Consider the following 19,099-nt stretch of genomic DNA (forward strand, 5'->3'; position numbering starts at 1 on the left):
TGAAGCAAAATGCAGGACAATGTAGCACTTTAAAGACTAACAAGATGGTTTATTAGGTGATGAGCTTTCGTGGGCCAGACCTACTTCCTCAGATCAAATAGTGAAAGAAAATAGTCACAACCATATATATGGTATATTTGGTATATATGGTTGTGACAATTTTCTTCCACTATTTGATCTGAGGAAGTGGGTCTGGCCCACGAAAGCTCATCACCTAATAAACCATCTTGTTAGTCTTTAAAGTGCTACATTGTTCTGCATTTAGTTTATCGTTGTTTTTCTATCTGCCTAGGTCAGGGGTGGGCAATAATTTTTGATGTTATGGCCACTCCAAAAATTTGGTAAGTGGTCCAGGGCTGCCCTCTTCCGTGATGTTAATGGAGGCGGTGTGGGGTCTGGGATGGAGGTTGGGTGCAGAAGAGAGCGTGGGCTAGAGGATTTAGATGCAGGAAGAAGTGAGGGCTCTAGGAGGGAGTTTGGGTGAAGGAGGGGGTTGTGATCTGGAGCAGGGGATTGGGGTGCAGGGTCTGGAAGGGGGTATAGTTGGTGAAGGACCTGGAGAAGGGGCATAGGAGGGAGTGCAGGGATGACCTAAGGTAGGAGGGAGTTGTGACTTGGGGCAGTGGTTTGGTGCGCAGGTTCTGGGCGGGGCTATGGGTGTGTAGGCATGGAGGTGCAGAGAGTTTGGGTTACTTAGGGTAGGAGTGTGGGGGGCAGAGGGTTCAATGAGGGCGGGGCTGGGCTGCCAGGGGCAGGCTCTGGCTGGGAGGTGCTTACTTATGCGGCTGCCTACCAGCAGCCCAGCACTTCCCTTAGGCAGGCTCCCTGTGTGCCCCACCCCCACTTGCCACTCAGAGCGGTTGTTTGCGGGGGCCATGCACTTCTCTGAGTGCTGCTGCGATGGGGGAGGGGCTTCGTGCCCTGTCCCCATCCCCAGCACAATCTCGCAGCTGCCATTGGCCGGGCACACAGGCCACCTTCTGCCTGTCCCTGACCTAGGTACTCATTATCATAGTGTATGAGTATCTCATAGTCCTTCTGCATACATACCAGGGAGGTAGGGAAGTATTGTTATCCCCTTTTTAATAGAAGGGAAACTGAGGCGTGGAGAGGCAGTGATTGCCCACGGTCACACAGGAGGTCTGTGGCAGAGTATGCAAAACTGAATTCAGATCTCCTGAATCCCAATTCAGTGCCTTAGCCATAAAGCCATCCTTTCTGAAACAGCAGCCACTGCTAGATCCGTCAAAGGAAAGTCTAGACCTCCTATCACCTGCAAGAAGGTTTGACATCAAATGTTGCTAAGTTTGAGGAAGAGCCAGGCTAGTTTTGAGTGAACTTGGGGCTCACCTCCCAGTGAGAAAAACATGTGGAGTTTGCATGTGTTCTTGAAGCAAAACCAGCTGACACATTGGAGTTTGGCTGAGCTCCACATTTCCCCTGGACGCAGAGTTTGAGAATTGGTGCAACCCAAAATAATGCACAAAACGTTCCTTTAAGCCCATGTAAACCAAAACGCCGAGAGTGGCTCATTTTTATTTAGTGGGTCTGATCTCCTGTTGAATGTACAGAACCACTCAACTTGTTTAGATGCTTGGTTCTTATCCTTTTTCATACCTGGACCCCTTTCTCTGAGACTCCATCCCCATCCAGCCCAGCTGGGACCTGGCTGGGACGCTGTCCTCATTTATTAATGTGATGAGAGTTTGATGACCTGTTCACAACTGCTCCCCTTGGAGATTGCTACGCCATGATCTTAGACATATCATTGGAAAATGGCCAATCAGATTTTTTTTTGGTCTCAAATTTGATTTTCAAACCAATATAATAAATTGAATGTTAAGCTTTCTGGTGGATTATGCCAATGATCTTCCACAATTTCATAGAGGAATAATATTTGATATATTAAAATTGTGCATTTTATGGTCCTCATGGAAGCAAATCATGGGCCAGTATGTCCCACATAGCAAGGTTTCCACCATAAAAAAAGATGCTTTGCAGTTTAACAGCTTTATGCAATGTAGAATTTACAGTGCCTCCTCTACATTTGATGGGTTTTTGTAAATGGCCTCCTATTAAAGAAACAACGGAATCATGTTTTGATTTGTCTTAACCAACAAAGCTTTGAAGATGGGCCTTTAAAATCATGTGGGTCAAATTGTCAGTAATGACCTCTGAGCTTATTCTCATTTTATTAATTGTCCTGGGTAGCACCTGAGAGCCCCAGTTATAAATCAGAACTTCATTGTGCTAGTTACTGTGCAAACACAGAACAGAACTTATTCCTGAATTGTTGTGCATGCATCATTTGTTGCATTTTATGTAAATGATTGTGCTTGCAGAATTGGACAGTTAGACAAATATATGTGGGAATGATCTTGAAAACTGTCACAGAGTGTTACATTTCTTTTCTACATTAAAATCATATCACAAATATCCTAAAACTATAAAACAGTAATTTTCAAGGGGATATGTCCCTAAAAACTTCAATCACTTTCATACAGCTCTGCAAATAAGCTGGTAGATTTTAGGTTTGAAGTATGTGAATTAAATTCATAGTCTAATCTAGAATGGGGCACAGGTTAGCAGGTCGCAGTAAAACCTAATCTTCCCAGAGTCTTTAACTTGACATGCTAGATCACAGGAAACTACAAGGTCTTCATTGATTTTTACCTCGTGTTAGCTAACTTGAGATAAAAAAAAAGTTTTTTTTTTTTTCTCTTGGGAAGATGCACACTGCATTAGACCCCCAGTTCAAAGATATGTGGGTTCCTAATTCCCTTAAACTCATTTGAAAACTTCCAGTGCCCTTGCATAAGTGTTTGCAGGATCAGTTATTGTATGAAATATGCAAGTCACTCTGAGACTGCAATATCTAAGGGCCTGGGCTTTTTTTTCAGGTGGCTTGACCTTGGATAATTATTTCTGCCTGTATCAAGCCAGCACAGAACTGCCAGATCAGAATGTAAATAACTACACCATGTGCAAACCCTGGAAAACCAGGCCTTTATAGCATGATTTGCATCCACCAACATCAGTCTGGTTACCCTAATTTGTTCAGGTTCCCTGGTGCATAAGAATGTACCATTTCAAGAGAACATCTGTTTGGGGTATTCTTGCTATTTACTCTCTGCCTTTCTAACGGAGTCGATCAAATCTGTAATCAGATTGCCTGGAGCTGTATGTACCCTAATCTAAAGCACTACAGTAGAGTTTTTTGTGGAATTTATCTTAAAATTGGATCCACTTGCCTCCTCTTCCGTTGGCATATTTGAGGCACTGTAATCACTTTTCCGATCGTTTACAAGGTCTAGAATCTCCTTTTTTTCTTTTTATTCTGTGCCAGAGAAACAGCAATGTGGGCTCCTCCTATATAAACCAGTTATTAATTTTTCTCTGTCTCTGTCACTTCCACCATTCATTTGTCTCTCTCATCTCTATTTCTAGACCTTTGATCATTCTGTCTGCAAAATAATAGCCAAGTGTAGATTTGCAAATATAGGCTTATTTTCTTGGGCAACAGGGGTAGGAAAAGGGTTGGTGACTAAACAGAACTGGGTGATTTTTTCCCCAGATAAATAGCTCATTCCACAAAAAATGCCATTTCGGACAGCCAAAATTAGTTGTGAATTTGATACAAATAATTCTGGTCATTCACAGGCCGGAGAAGGAGTTTTAATTCAGATGTAGATTGTTACAGACTAAAACCCTGATCCTCAAAATTATTTACATGCTTAACTCCATTGATTATAATGGGAGTTAGGTATTTGGTTGTCTTAAAGGATCTGACCCTGAGTCACAGTGTTCACTCACACATATAGACTTTACATTTGTTCCTTATTTGTCAGTTGCTTTCCTTTATTTACTATGTATTTTAGAGAGTTTCTATGTGTCTGTTTGATCAAGAATTTCTCCTAAATGTTAAGAGGTAGGACTATTAAATTCGATATGTAGCTTCTTCTTATCATATCTTAAAGAAATGCAAGGGTTTAGTTGTATCAGGAAAATGGGATGTGCTTTGAATTGGGATTGCTTTTCATAAAACAAACAGAAAAGATGTAGAATTACCAAATCAAGTGCAGTCCTCAAAATGAACATAACCGAGAGAATGTTGAAAGAGACTGAATCAAGATGAGGCAAAAAAATAGGATTGCTTCTCAATAAACCTTACAGAAAAAAGATAAAACAGAGATATTTGGAGTAATGCTCTGTTTTGGCACAGCTAAATCAATGCTCAAGTTTTGAAAACTAGAAATTGTTATTGGAAACCAAATTGACTGAAGCCCTTTTTTGTTAAAACACAGGGAATTATAAGAGTTCAGAGGGACGAAGAAAAAAATACACTTGATGGAATTCCCTTTAAAAAAATTACTAAAAAGTTAAATAGAAAAATTTTAATAATTCCCTTAGGCATTGTACTAATATTTTTCTTTTCTTTAAAAACAATGAGGAGTCCTGTGGCATCTTAAGGATCTGTCTACACAGCAACATTATTTCGGAATAACTGACGTTATTTCGAAATAACAAAATGCACGTCTACATAGCAAGCCATTATTTCAAAATAATGTTGAGCTGCAGGACTTCTTACTCTGGCTCCTGTAACCCACATTTGATGAGGAGTAAGGGAAGTTGAAGGAAGAGTGTTCTTCCTTTAACTTCCTGCTGTGTAGATAGCGCCAAAAGCCGAATTAAGCTATTTTGACTTCAGCTATGCAACTGACATTGCTGAAGTTGTGTATCTTAATTTGACATTAGCCCTCTGTATAGACCTACTCTTAGAGACTAACAGATTTATTCCACAAATTCTTGTGCCCAAATAAAACTATTAGGCTGTGTCTAGACTGGAAAGTTTTTCCGGAAAATCAGCCGCTTTTCTGGAAAAACTTGCCAGCTGTCTACACTGGCTGCTTGAATTTCTGGAAAAGCACTGACGATCTAATGTAAGATCGTCAGTGATTTTCCGGAAATACTATGCTGCTCCCGTTCGGGCAAAAGTCTTTTTCCGAAAGACTTTTGCGCAAAAGGGCCAGTGTAGACAGCACAGTAGTGTTTTCCACAAAACAGCCTCGATCGCGAAAATGTCGTTCGGGGCTTTTTTGCGGAAAAGCGCGTCTAGATTGGCCACGGACGCTTTTCCACAAAAAGTGCTTTTCCGGAAAAGCGTCCTGCCAATCTGGACGCGCTTTTCCGAAAATGCTTTTAATGGAAAACTTTTCCGTTAAAAACATTTCCGGAAAATCATGCCAGTATAGATGTAGCCTTAGTCTCTAAGGGTACATCTATGCAGCTGGGCAAAAGTTGAGTTAAGATACACAACTTCAGCTATGTCAATTGCATAGCTGAAGTCAAAATAGCTTAATTCGGCTTTTGGTGCTGTCTACACAGCAGGAAATCGAAGGAAGAACACTCTTCCTTTGCCTTCCCTTACTCCCTGTTAGGGATGTAAAATTTCAATTATTTCACTTCAAAAGTAAAAGCACTGCGGAGAGCACGGAGCCAGTGGGGGACTCAAGCTGTTCTCCACTGGCCCCGTGCTCCCTGCGGCATTTCAAAGTGGCAGCGTCACAGGGAGCTCTGACCCTGGGCTCCATGTGGTGCTGCCAGTTTGAAACACTGCATGCAGCCCGGGGCCAGTTGGCCCTGCGCTGCATGTGGCATTTCAAAGCAGCTGTGCCACGTGGACCCCGGGGTCTGGCCCCAGGCTCCACGCGGTACTGCCGCTTTGAAGCATCCCCTCCTCTTCTCCACGCCCTTGCTGCCTCTTTCCGATAGAGGCAGCAAGGGGAGGGGAAGTGACTAGTCGACTAGTCATTCACATCCCTACTCCCCATAAAATGAGGGTTACAGGAGTTGGAGTAAGAAGTCCTTCATCTTGACATTATTTTGAAATAATGGCTTGCTACGCACATTTTGTTATTTCAAAATAACATCAGTTATTCCGAAATAACGCTGCGGTGTAGACATATCCCTAAGGTGCCTCAGGACTCCTTGTTGTTTTTGCAGATAAAGACTAACACAGCTACTCCTCTGAGAATTTCTTTTCTTTGGGAGTCTCAGATGATAGGTTCAAAGGGCTTAATCAATATTAAATATTTATACCTCTTGCGTCCATAAGCAACCTAGGAACGTCAATAGGCTGCTCCATCATGTTAAAATGAAGACCTATATTGTTCTATAAATTTTATGATTTGCATAGAAATAAATGAAAACTAATAATTGATGGGTACCTCGATAAGACACAAGGATGAAGCTTTGATATTTCCCAGTACCTCTTTCTTAGGAAAGAGAAACACTAGTGCTCAGAAGAAAATGCCAAATTCTGCATAAAGGAGCACGGCAGACAAACGATGGTTTAATAATGCACATAATTGTCCAAACCAAAGATCAGTTCTCCTTAACGCCTCTAAATTAAAATGGTTGTTAAGCTGTAAAACTGTTTTCACTGAAGCATAAATGTCAGGGCTGTTTTAACAGGTGTTTACTTTTCATGCAGCAGTTGCAGCCACGTTTCCCTCAAAGGTCATTTAATCATTAAAAAGATAATATTGTGAAAAAGTAAGTCGGAAAAAGGAGCCACAAGGCTGTGTTCTTATGGGAGATAAACTTTTGTGCATAGACTGGCTCTGTTCAAGTACTAAGCTTATGCCTCAGTTTCTTTTATGTGCATCTGTGCATCTGTTGGTAAATGGGTTTTGAGGTAGTGGTCCCCTCCACCTCCAGGCTGGAGAGAACATTGGCTCAAGCACTGCATTGATCTCAATGTTCTTTGCAAAAGAGGAAAGTGTTTAGAGCTCCATTTGATAGTTAGGGAAACAGAGGCACCAAGTAGCAAAGTGATTTGCTCAGGGTCACCCACCTGGATACAGGAATAGAAATCACCGGGTCTCCAGGGTCCCACTGAATCGCACTTCATGCCACATTATTGGACGCAATTCTCATTGGGGAATCTAGCCCCTAGAGGTTCTCCTTCCTTTAGTTCCGGAGATCTGAACTCCGTTGAAAAACAAAAGAGAAAAGTGTCTGATCCTTTCTGTGATGCCCCAGTAGATGACGGTACAAAAACACTGCAGAGTCTGGTAAGATCTAACACAGTGGGCAGACTCTGGAATGGATTAGCTATGTTGCAGCAGGTCGGAACTGACACGTCTTTAGCAGAATGCAAATTTGGTCAGTACTGGCCTTGACTTGGCTTGGACTTGTCATAGCTGACCGCCCAGCTATGTTTTCATGCTTTTCATGTCATCTTTCCTATGTGCTCTTGAGTGATATTAATCTAGGGCCGTATCATGGTTTCAACATTTAAAGAGAACTCACTCCCCGGTGGATTCCAGTGAGCAACAACACTTCAAAAACGTGATACATTTGTGTTGGTTCCATTGACATATATTAAGTTTGAGACCTTCTTAGAGGCTTTGATCCCATGCCATTGTTGTCAGTGGGAATCCATTTTTCACGTTTGGATCAGGCCCTCATACAGATGAAGTTGGGTTCATTTGCCACATTTGTCCTGCAGTCGACCTATGGCAAGAAAATCATTTTGTTCACTAGTGGAGTGACTTTCAATGAAGGAAAAGGGAAAAGGAAAAATTGGTTCATGAGGTGCAATACCATATAAATGGAAGTGATTGCGACAAGATTGCTCCTCTCTTCCATTTCCCAAGATTAGTTAAGAGTTTTCATTATAAACAGGATGGCTAAGATAACCCCATCTGTTCCCTCCCAAACGCTAGAATGCTGCCCAGTACGATTTCCTCTGGACCATCACTAAGCTGGAAATTGCTGATAGGCAAGATTAAGTGTTGCTCAAAGTATTCTAACAGTGGTCTTGCATGCATATGCTGCTCTACCGTGGCATATTAGGTCTAGAGACGTTGAAGAAAGGACATAACTAAACTATGCCTTAAATTTTTCTGCCAAAGGCTGAAATTTTCTTCATTGCACTTCATACATGAGGGAGCTGTTTTGGTGTGACAATGAAAATTATGGGCACATATATAAATCTATGACTTATAAACATTAATAGATCCATGACAGGTATAGCTGGGTGGGAAATGATTTTGCCGTTCTGTGATCATTTGTGAGAGCTTGAAAATTTTTCCCCTTTTGAATTGGTTTGAAGTGAAAATCTTAAATATTCATGAATTGGAAACTGTTTAAAATGTTTTTTGATCCATCAAAACATTGTTATGTATTTTCAATGTGTTTTGCGTTTGTTTTTACTGTTTTCTATTTTGACCTTTTGTTTGTCTTATTAGCATACATTTTGAAACAAAAGATTGGACTGAAACACAAGATTTTTTTGTTTTTGAAAATGTTGAAAAGTATTGTTTCAACATTTTCAGAATGTTTTTCATCGCTTTTTTTTGAGTCAGGAAATTCATTGACCATAATGTTGTTTCACAAACAGCTTTAGTTTTGATGAACTGGCATCTTTGACACTGTCCCAAAAGTTCAAAACATTCCCAACCAGCTGTTCTATGTACAAGTGACAGCATCCCTGAAAAGCAAGGGTGCAACATATAACCAAAACGCTCCCTTTGTTCTCTCTTGTTTAGCAGGGGAGCAAATATAATTAACAATGCTTTGCTTTCCAGTAATGCTCAGTCACTGCCACTCCCCAAAATGCCAAGCTGGAAGGTTATTGATTCCTCGTACAAAGACTGGCAGCTCGATTTACAAAGGTAATGGGTAGCTGAGTTAGGCATTTAAATGTCTTTTTGAATCCCACTAGGCACTTTTCTGCATCTTTAGGTGCCTAAATACTTTTGTAAAACTGGCCATGGGCTCAAGCTATGTGCTAGGACCAAGCTGCACTCTCAAGACAGGGTTGCTGCTCTGTGAGATGCACTCTCCTTTAGCTATGATTAAATTCCCTTCTTATGCCCATCACGTGTGGGTGAAATAACCCTACCACCCAGTCAACATGAAATCACCCCATATGGGTCCTAACACCTAAAGCCATGGTGTCCAATCAGTTCTGATGCAGTAGCCACTAGAATGGCTACTGCTATAGTGAACCAGCCACATTATTCTGAAAATGTATACATGGGCGTCCGGTATCCTAGGTGGGGGAAGGCTTTGCCTTTCCAAACCATCAGGCATAGCTCAGCCCACACTCCGCCCCCAGAACAACCTGCTGTTGGTGTTCTGGGGGTGGAGTGATGCTGCCCCCAGAGCCCACCCTCCTGGTGCTTCGGGGCTGGAGAGGCTGGGCCACTCTGTGTGCCCTTCACCCTCCTTGGGGCTGGAGAGGCTGGGGTGGGCCGGGCTGCGTGGTGCACCCTCTGGACCCTTCCCCAGTGCTCTGGGGCAGAAGAGGCGAGGCTGGGCCGGGCTGGGTCGACTCACATGTGGGCCCTTCTCCGGGGCTGAAGAAGCTGGGGCCATGCCATGCGGCCTCTGCCCCGCTCACCTGAGGCTGGGGCGGGGCCTCAGCATAAGGGGCGGAACTGGAGTTGGGGAGACTGCCTTCACCAACTGCCTATGAATGTAAATAATATAGTGGCTGCTGCTATAGCCAACTAGCCACAGTCGACCAGTCAAAATAACCACATGTGGCTAGTGGCTAGCGCGTTGGCCATTACGGACATAAAGACTCTATGGTGGAAATTCCTCTCTTCTGCAGCATCTAGGGTTGCCAGATGGCTGAACCAAAAATACCAAACCCCCCCCCCCCCAAAAAAAAACCAAACAAACACCAGGGAAAAAATTCTGTTGAGGAGGAAAAAATGGGGGGCGGGGGGGGGGGGGCGAAGTTGTTGAGCAAAAAATAAATAAAATAAATAAAACAGCATGGCCCCTTTCAGAGTGAGTGCAGAGTTAGAATAGGGATAGGAACAGGGGAGAAGTTGAGCACTAAGACTCAGGGAAGGCATTGCTGGGCCCGGGCCTGAGCACTTGGGTTGCCAGGTGTCCGGTATTTTCGCCTTCTGGCTGGGAAAAGAAATCAGAAAATACCGGATATTTTAGTTGTTCGGTATTTTCGGAATTTTATTACAGGACAGGAGGCAAAAATACCGGACTATCCGTGTCAATACCGGACACCTGGCAACTCTAGCATCACTGCATTGAGGCCTGTGCTCCACTTACACCTTATTCTGAGGGCTTAAGTGGCATTTAATTGGAGCGTGTACGTCTGTACAGGGGAAGTTTCATGCCTATAGAAGTGGTTCGTACTGGGGAGAGGGCTAGTTTTAATTGGCCCTATGTAGAATGTTCTACTGAAGAAATGAGGGAGGCTGTCCTTCATGGCAGTCTCTCACCTGGGATGCTCTCTTCACCAGTCCTTACTGCTTTGCTTGGAGGTTACTCTAGGAGATCCGGGCTGGGGAGTTCATGAAATAATCTTTCAAGCAGAGATGAACCCCGCTCAGAGAGCTTTTGCAAGTGGAGGTTCCCCCCCATGGTTCTGACCGATATGCCTTCTGCCAGAGGTGCACGTGGCTTGTGTTTTAGAGCCAGCTGCAGCCTGACACACATTCTCTTTTATGCACTGGCTTTTCTTTGTGAAGGCAGGAGGAGTCCATTTCACAGTCTATTTGTCAAGCAGAAATCATTACGCGGTGTGCATGATGTGCCATTTCTTTGGGAAGATGACTCACAATGGGAGCATGAGATCAAAGCGGGTGCGTTGTAGGGGAGGACAATGAGCTCTAGCAGGAAAGGGGAGCAGAGACAGAAAACGAGGCGGGTGCTCCAGGAAAGGATAAGACTGCCTGCCCTCTGCCACTCATCCTCCAGGCTTTCATGCCTTGCTTTACCTACGTACCCAAGAGGGCTTTCACCAGACTGCAGCAGACAAACAATACAGCTCCTCTTCCTCCAGTACATACCCCTGCACATAACCACAGAGGGGCTCTTGGGACCAAAATCCCCCCCAGATAAAATTGTCTTTGTGCACGAGTTGTAAGAGTGGATTCCCCAGGCTGCCCTTCCCAACAGTTACCTGCCTCGCATGCTTAATGCATGTTTCAGCTAAGGTAAAATGCTGTTTATTGTGTGACAGAATAAATGAATGACCGCTCTGAGGAAAAGAGTCAAGGCCTCTGGGCTATTGCTTTGCTGGTGTCCTCTTCTCTTTCTGCTACAACCAGCGTCTGTGTTGAGTCTCTGCTGGTTCTTTTCTCTGTTTAATGTTTTAGCCTCTGGCTAAGGACACCACAACATATCCTCACGACATCTTCTCTTATATTTGCTGGCTTGGCCTTTATTAATACAAGCCATTCTTCTGGCATGAATATGATCCACTACTGCATGAGAGCTGCCACTTATCCTGGCTGATGACTCTTCTACCTCTTCCAAACCCGAGACGTGCTCGCATCTTCCCAGGGGGTTGCATTGTGCAGTCCGGTGTTCAGGCCAAAGGGGGCGGGAGGGACAGGTTGGAGGGGTGCATTTCTGTCTTTCCAGCAAAAAACATCTTTCCTCTTTGGAGACGGCAGAATCTTTGCTGTCTGAGATGCCTTTTAACCGTGGCTCATAAAGAAGAACAAATATTTCTCGCTCTTGGTGTCTCCAACATGTTGCATCAAACGGTTGTTTAAAAAAATATCCTGAGCAGGAGGAAAACTCAACAAAACACTGATTCACTTCCCCCTCCCTGGCTGCAAATAGCGAAGGTCTCAGCTGCAACAGGAGAAACCATTGTACCGGGTAGGGGTCGGGGTTGTTTTCCTCCAAGGCAGTATCTGTTGTTTCCAGAGGGGAAAGCAAGGGGATGTGCCCTGGTGTACTGCTCCAGCAAGAGCTGGCTCAGGGCAGGCTCTTTAAAGAGCCCCCCCGGGGAGTGTGGGAGTGGAACTGGCCCTTGTCTAGTTGTGGCTGTGACAGCCCAGCCCTGGCCCTAGGGCAGGACCTGTGATATAGACCCCATTTGCTTTGGGAAAGGCTGCGGCAGCCCCCATCTGGCTGCAGTGGCCTGGCTCTGACCCCATCTCTGCCATGGCCAAAGCGATCCTGGCATGGTCCCTGACTGCAGTTTCCTGGCTGCAGCAACTCGGTCCCGGCCAGGTAAATTAACCTGGCCCCAAGGTCCTTCGCACACTTTCCCCTCCCCAGCCTCCTTGGGCACTATCCCACACACCCCACCCCCTGCCCTGAGCCCTTCGTACATCCCCACCCTGACGCCTGCACCCCCACGTCCCCAGCCCCCTGCCCTGACGCCTGCACCTCCCCACGTCCCCAGCCTCCTGCCCTGACTCCTGAACCTCCCCACGTCCCCAGCCCTCTGCCCTGACTCCTGCACCTCTCCACGTCCCCAGCCCCCTGCCCTGACTCCTGCACCTCCCCACGTCCCCAGCCCTCTGCCCTGACTCCTGCACCTCTCCACGTCCCCAGCCCCCTGCCCTGACGCCTGCACCTCCCCACGTCCCCAGCCTCCTGCCCTGACTCCTGCACCTCCCCACGTCCCCAGCCCCCTGCCCTGACTCCTGCACCCCCACGTCCCCAGCCCTCTGCCCTGACTCCTGCACCTCTCCACGTCCCCAGCCCCCTGCCCTGACTCCTGCACCTCCCCACGTTCCCAGCCCCCTGCCCTGACGCCTGCACCTCCCCACGTCCCCAGCCTCCTGCCCTGACTCCTGCACCTCCCCACGTCCCCAGCCCTCTGCCCTGACTCCTGCACCTCCCCACGTCCCCAGCCCCCTGCCCTGACGCCTGCACCTCCCCACGTCCCCAGCCTCCTGCCCTGACTCCTGCACCTCCCCACGTCCCCAGCCCCCTGCCCTGACTCCTGCACCTCCCCACGTCCCCAGCCCCCTGCCCTGACGCCTGCACCTCCCCACGTCCCCAGCCTCCTGCCCTGACTCCTGCACCTCCCCACGTCCCCAGCCCTCTGCCCTGACTCCTGCACCTCTCCACGTCCCCAGCCTCCTGCCCTGACTCCTGCACCTCTCCACGTCCCCAGCCCCCTGCCCTGACTCCTGCACCTCCCCACGTTCCCAGCCCCCTGCCCTGACTCCTGCACCTCCCCACGTTCCCAGCCCCCTGCCCTGACTCCTGCACCTCCCCACGTCCCCAGCCTCCTGCCCTGACTCCTGCACCTCTCCACGTCCCCAGCCCCCTGCCCTGACTCCTGCACCTCCCCACGTCCCCAGCCCTCTGCCCTGACTCCTGCACCTCCCCACGTTCCCAGCCCCCTGCCCTGACTCCTGCACCTCCCCACGTTCCCAGCCCCCTGCCCTGACTCCTGCACCTCCCCACGTTCCCAGCCCCCTGCCCTGACTCCTGCACCTCCCCACGTCCCCAGCCCCCTGCCCTGACTCCTGCACCTCCCCATGTCCTCAGCCCCCTGCCCTGACTCCTGCACCTCCCCACGTTCCCAGCCCCCTGCCCTGACTCCTGCACCTCCCCACGTTCCCAGCCCCCTGCCCTGACTCCTGCACTTCCCAACGTTCCCAGCCCCCTGCCCTGACTCCTGCACCTCCCCACGTCCACAGCCCCCTGCCCTGACTCCTGCACCTCCCCACGTCCCCAGCCTCCTGCCCTGACTCCTGCACCTCCTCACATCCACAGCCCCCTTCCCTGACTCCTGCACCTCCCCAGCCCCCCAACCCTCTGCTCTGAGTCCTCCGTACTCCACCCCACACTAACATTTCTTACAGGTACTCGTATCCCAATGCCCTCGGGTGCTGCCTTAAGGTGGGGGTATGTTTTGACAGGAGAGTACCTGTAAGAAGTGTAAGTTACTTTCACCCCTGGTTGTTTCTCTTAGGGTATGTCTACACTACCCTCCTAGTTCGAACTAGGAGGGTAATGTAGGCATACCGCACTTGCAAATGAAGCCCGGGATTTGAATTTCCCGGGCTTCATTTGCATAAGCGGGGAGCCGCCATTTTTAAAACCGCGCTGGTTCGAACCCCGTGCAGCGCGGCTACACGGGGCACGAACTAGGTAGTTCGGACTAGGCTTCCTAGTTCGAACTACCGTTACTCCTCGTGGAGTGGTGCCAAGAGCGGTTGTAGCCAGGCCGGTGACAGGCAAGGCAAGGGGGGCATCTGCTCTGGGGCCAGTGATTGGAAAGAGCGCAGGGATCCTGGCTGTCGCTGCTGCTACAGCAGAAACGCCGCAGTCAGAGCCCTGGACCTTTTGACTTGTGGCTGGAGGGCTATCTGGAGGAGGCTACCCACACCCCTTCTGCCTGAGGCCCCGCCCCTTCTGGGAACCTGGAGCCAGTCCCCACCCCCACACACCTTGTTCAGCGCCCAGCAACATTTCTGGGCTGCCCTGGTTGTAGAGCAAGTGAGAACAGGGCCCTGTGGCGTTAGATGCTGCACATACAGACAGTCAGAGACAGCCCTTGTGCCGGAGACCTTACAATCCAAGCAGACAAAAGGGTGGACGTGTTAGTGCCCTTTTAGACAGGGGCCACGGAGGCGGAGCTTAAGGTTATGTCCACACTGCAATTGGAGGTGTGGCTGCGGCACATACAGACCATGGACAGAACTCCCAGCTAGCTTTAATTTGGCTTGTGTGGGTCCCAACAGCAGTAAAACTCAGCAGCACGGGCTGGCCTCAAGCAGGCCGGCCAACAGAGGGAGGCAAAAGGGGCAATTGCCCAAACTCTTTAGAACCTCCACAGGAACGCCACGTGGTGTGCTCGAGAGTCCCGCACAACACGCTCCGGCCAGCTCTGAGGGCTGACAGGTGTCCAGGTAGTGCTGGGCCCCACCCCTTTCCCCCAAGGCCACGCCCCTTCCAAGAGAGGATACCTGGTCTCCTCACATTGCCCGGGGGCCAGGTCAGCTCCCCTGGCCACAAGTCGAAGCCCAGCTATGTATGTCTTAGGATGTTAACCAAACGTGTATTTGTGTAAATGTGTAACCGCTGGATTTTTTTAGCAGTTACATGTTTACGGGGAGGAGAGGGGGAGCCGGAACCGGTGCTCACAGGGAGCCAGCTTTTAAGCCAGCTCCCCACCAGCACTGGCTCCTGCCTCTGACAAAGAGGAATCAGTGCGGGAGGTAGGTGGCTCGGTGGGAGCTGATACATGCGGGGAGCTGGCTTGAAATCTGTTTTCCATGTGTACTGGCTCCTGCCTATCCCCCCCCACCCTCCGCGTTGCTGCCTCTCTATCAGAGGCAGCAGCACAGGGGGAAGGGGGAGGGCAGGTGGCTACGTGGGAGCCAGCACATGCAGGCAGCCGGCTTAAAAGCCAGCTCCCTATGGGCACTGGCTCCTGCCTCCCTCCCTTGCTGCCTCTGATACTGAGACAGCAAGGGGGGTGCACGTAGTTGTTAGAATTAACTGATAAGCCCACGCTAACATCCCGACTATATACTCAAGCAGCTAGCCCGTGCTATCGGTACCTGATTAAAACTGCCTTTGATGGATCTATATATGCTGCAATCACACCTCAAAAGCAGCGAAGATGTAATTGAAGTGACTCCCGAGGTATCACTGGGAGTCCGTGGCAGAGACAGAGGATGAATCCAGATCTCCTGCATTCTAGTCCACTGCCTTTACCAGAAGCCCAGCCTTCCTCTAAAATATCATTCTGGCCCCACCTGATTATGTAATTACAAATAGGCTGAAAACTAAGCCCCAAATAAATTGATTAGAAGGGAGGCACGGTTGTCATATGCAGGTGGAAAGGAAAATATTGGCTGTTTACCTAAGTGAGTCTCCATTTCCAAACACGGGAGAATTGAACATCTTTAGAAATCAATACAAAGCCACTTCCGCGTAAAACATGAGAGAATTGATACTTGACTTGTCTCTGTGTGTGCACGTGGCGGGCGGGGTGGGGAGGGGGGAAGTGGCTTCAGAGGGAGGGACTCAACGAAATTCAAAGCAGAGGTAAAATCCTTAAAACCCAACTCCTGCTTCCCACCCCAATGAGGTGTCTGAGAATTGATATAATTTGGCATGAAAATGGGTTCTATTTTTTTGTGACTGCCTCTCAGAAATCACCAGGCTCTGATGCTTCCTGTTCAAAAGGGAGCAGCCGGATATTTTCAGCAGGAACAAAGGGATTAGTTGGACCAACAAAAGCTTTATTAAAAGGCTTCAGAGTGGGAGTTAAGTGCTGTCTGCAATAAATGATGATTAAGACAGCAGCAGGTTTTATTATATCCCTCTTCCCCCCACCGTCACTTGTTGAAGTTTCACTAGCTGCCTCTGAGGACCTAGTTTATGATAGGGCTGATTTTGCTGTGGGGTGGGAATTCTATATTTTTTCCTGCCTGCCCTGATGCAGGTGAATTCAAATACATGTGTCCTCAGTAGGGATGTGAACAGGTAACCAGTTAACCAGGCCATGGACGGAGGGCTGCCCACTTAGGTATTCCACTTAGTTGGTTAACCAGTGAAATGTTAGGTTAAGATAATGTTTAACCAGTTAACTGATTAATTGGGATTTTATATCCCTAGTCCTCATCAGCTATTTGAAGTGATCAATTCTGAACAACCCTTGCTTCTCTGCTTCATCTTTGTCGCACCCGATCCAAAACCTGCTGACATTTTTCATTGAATTAAATAGATTTTGAATCAATCCCTTTAGACCATGATCTTGCAAAGACTTTTATGCAAGTGCTTAACTTAACATTGACTTGAATGGGACTACACACGAGCATGCAGTTACATGCATCTGTAAATCTTTGTACATGGCTAGTTTTTTTCTGGGATTATAATAAGTTCAGGGCATTGGTGGACACATCTCCTTTATACAGCTAGCTGCCTGACTAAATAGAGTCTGGGAGACAGGAATTTGTATAAAAAGATATATTGTATGTTCTCTTTGGAGATGATTTGTGGAAATAAAAATATGTGATCATGTAATTAGAGATTGCATAAAATTGTGTGTATGGAAGAGGGCAGAGTTAAGGTTATACAGGCAACCTTAAGCATGGTACTTTTAGATGATGATCACTTTGAATAACTAAATATGGGAGAGCTGAAGTCATGATAAAGAGCATATCAGAGAGTGTGCAGAGGATGGGTAGTATCTGCTCCCTTCTATTCTCTCCTCCTAATTGTTGCACTTGTGATCCCCATGTGAGTCTTATGAAATTGTGCAAAATACATGTCCTGCACTAGAAGTATCTGCTGATCAATTGTACTGGAATCTCTGCTCCTAATACAGTGTCCCCAACCACAAAGCAGCAGTATCATATGCCATTGCATTTAGGGACCAGGACCATATGTGCTCTTCCTGCTGGCAAATGGTTGTAGATATAAAGTATGATGTTCTCTTTCATTGAATGCAATGCACCCCCAGGGGAACTGCCAGCTCCAATATACGCAGCACTGGGAGACAAAGTAAAAGTCGGAAGGATGTTGGGGGAAAGTAGATGGTGGTGAAGCCAGGCAGATGAGTGAGAGAGAGGCACTTACTCCCTTGCCTTATACACTTAGCATCTATGAAAAAATTCATGCACAAATTGTGTAGACATGGTCTCCATCCCTTACTCAGAAGTTCAGCCTGGGCTCAGTCAATCTGACAGTGTAGCAAGGGACATTGTCACATGGACGAGCTGCCCTTGACTGACTGCTAAGATGTAGCAGGCAGAGAAGATGGGTTTTAAAAAATACTTCTCTTCTGCATCAGATTTTGTGTGTTCCTTTTTGAAGTCTATTAGGTCCTGAGCAAACATACTTTTGTGGACTTTGCCAGGAAAACCCCATGTTCTGTTAATGATTGACCTCCTCCCCCGTTACAGGGTTCCTAGGTATCACAGGATCATATTTCAGCCACATGTCCCTATCGAGACTCTAATGTCACAGGACAATTATTAGAGTTTATGGCTGGTTTCCCCATTTTTCCTCTATTGTGGAGTAAGGATGGTTTGTGAAGATCTGAGGATTGAAGGGAAGCACCCTTGTCCTTTCACTGAAATCCCCAAGATGAACCTTTGTCCAGTTTTGCTTGACTGAACACTTTTCTCGGCACATGGGGATGTGAAGACAACGGGCTTCAAGATGACCATTGCAGAGAATCATAGAACACTAGAATTGGAAGGGACCTCAAGAAGTCATCAAGTCCAGTCCTCTGCTGAGTTTGCTGAGTCGATGCATTCATACCACATATTTCCAGTCCGCTCTTATGAACGATTTGTTAGCAGAGGCTGCCTCTGTGTGCCAAAATAACACAGAGGGTACGTCGACACTGCAACACTATTTCGAAATAACTAGCGCTATTCTAAAATAACTTAGTCCACATCTACACAGCAGGCAGCTATTTCAAAATTGTGTCAAAATACTGTCAAGCTGGAGGACTTCTTACTCTGACTCCTATAACCTCATTGTACAAGGAGAAAGGGGAGTCGGAGGAAAAGTGCTCTATTTCGAAATAAGTTCTGTGTGGACACTCCCTATTTCGAAATAAGCTACGCCATTGCCGTAGCTCAGTTTGTGTCGCGTATTTCGAGGTAAGCCCTACAGTGTAGACGCACCCAGAAACAAGCCATTTGTTGACTGACAGAGGCATACATTTGCCCATCCTCCCCCATATTCCCGCAGGAAAGAGAATCTCTCGTGTCCATTGCTGATATCCAAATTCAAAGAAATACATCATTGCTCAAAGGCTGCCCCAGTGGTTTGCACATTTGGGATTTGGGTGTTCTTTGGGGGAAGGACCAGCACAGGCAGCCCCTTGTCTTTATGCTCATAAGAACCTTGGGAAATAAGACAAGTACTTAGTATCCCATGAATGAATGCACTTCCGGATGAAAGATGGATGGCTCTGATTCCTCTATTATTAACAGAGCATTCCTCTTCTTCATGCATTAAGACTAGACTGGATAAAGACTTTGAAAGCACACCACAGGGAATATGTCTACCCCATAGGGAACAATTCTACCCCATCTAGGAAGGGTTGGATTAGATGATCTAATAAGTTTATTATAACTAAGCTATTGCCTCTAAAGGAAAAGCGATATAGAATCCTAGCTGCCTTTGGCTAGTTGCTTATAGTTTAGTCTTGAAGAAGGTGAACATTTTTGCCTGTCTGTTCTCTTAGGGCACACGCCATAAACCAAAGCACTGGTTTTTAGTTCCTCTTGCAGTTAATGTGTTCCAAGTGAATTAGCTGAGCCTGTGTTTTTTTCTAATGTGAGAATTAAACCAGCATGACTGGTAAGTAATATGGGAGGATGGAAGTGGT

At 47.1% G+C, this 19,099-nt stretch overlaps 1 protein-coding gene across 4 annotated transcripts in view; it reads left to right on the forward strand.

Annotated features, from left to right (window-relative positions):
- RAP1GAP2 (RAP1 GTPase activating protein 2) overlaps positions 1-19,099 on the forward strand; it is a 373,682-nt gene that overhangs the window by 170,878 nt on the left and 183,705 nt on the right. The gene's annotated exons all lie outside the window — the stretch shown is intronic.

Source organism: Pelodiscus sinensis, chromosome 21 (genome assembly GCF_049634645.1).
Source record: "Pelodiscus sinensis isolate JC-2024 chromosome 21, ASM4963464v1, whole genome shotgun sequence".
NCBI lineage: Eukaryota > Metazoa > Chordata > Testudines > Trionychidae > Pelodiscus > Pelodiscus sinensis.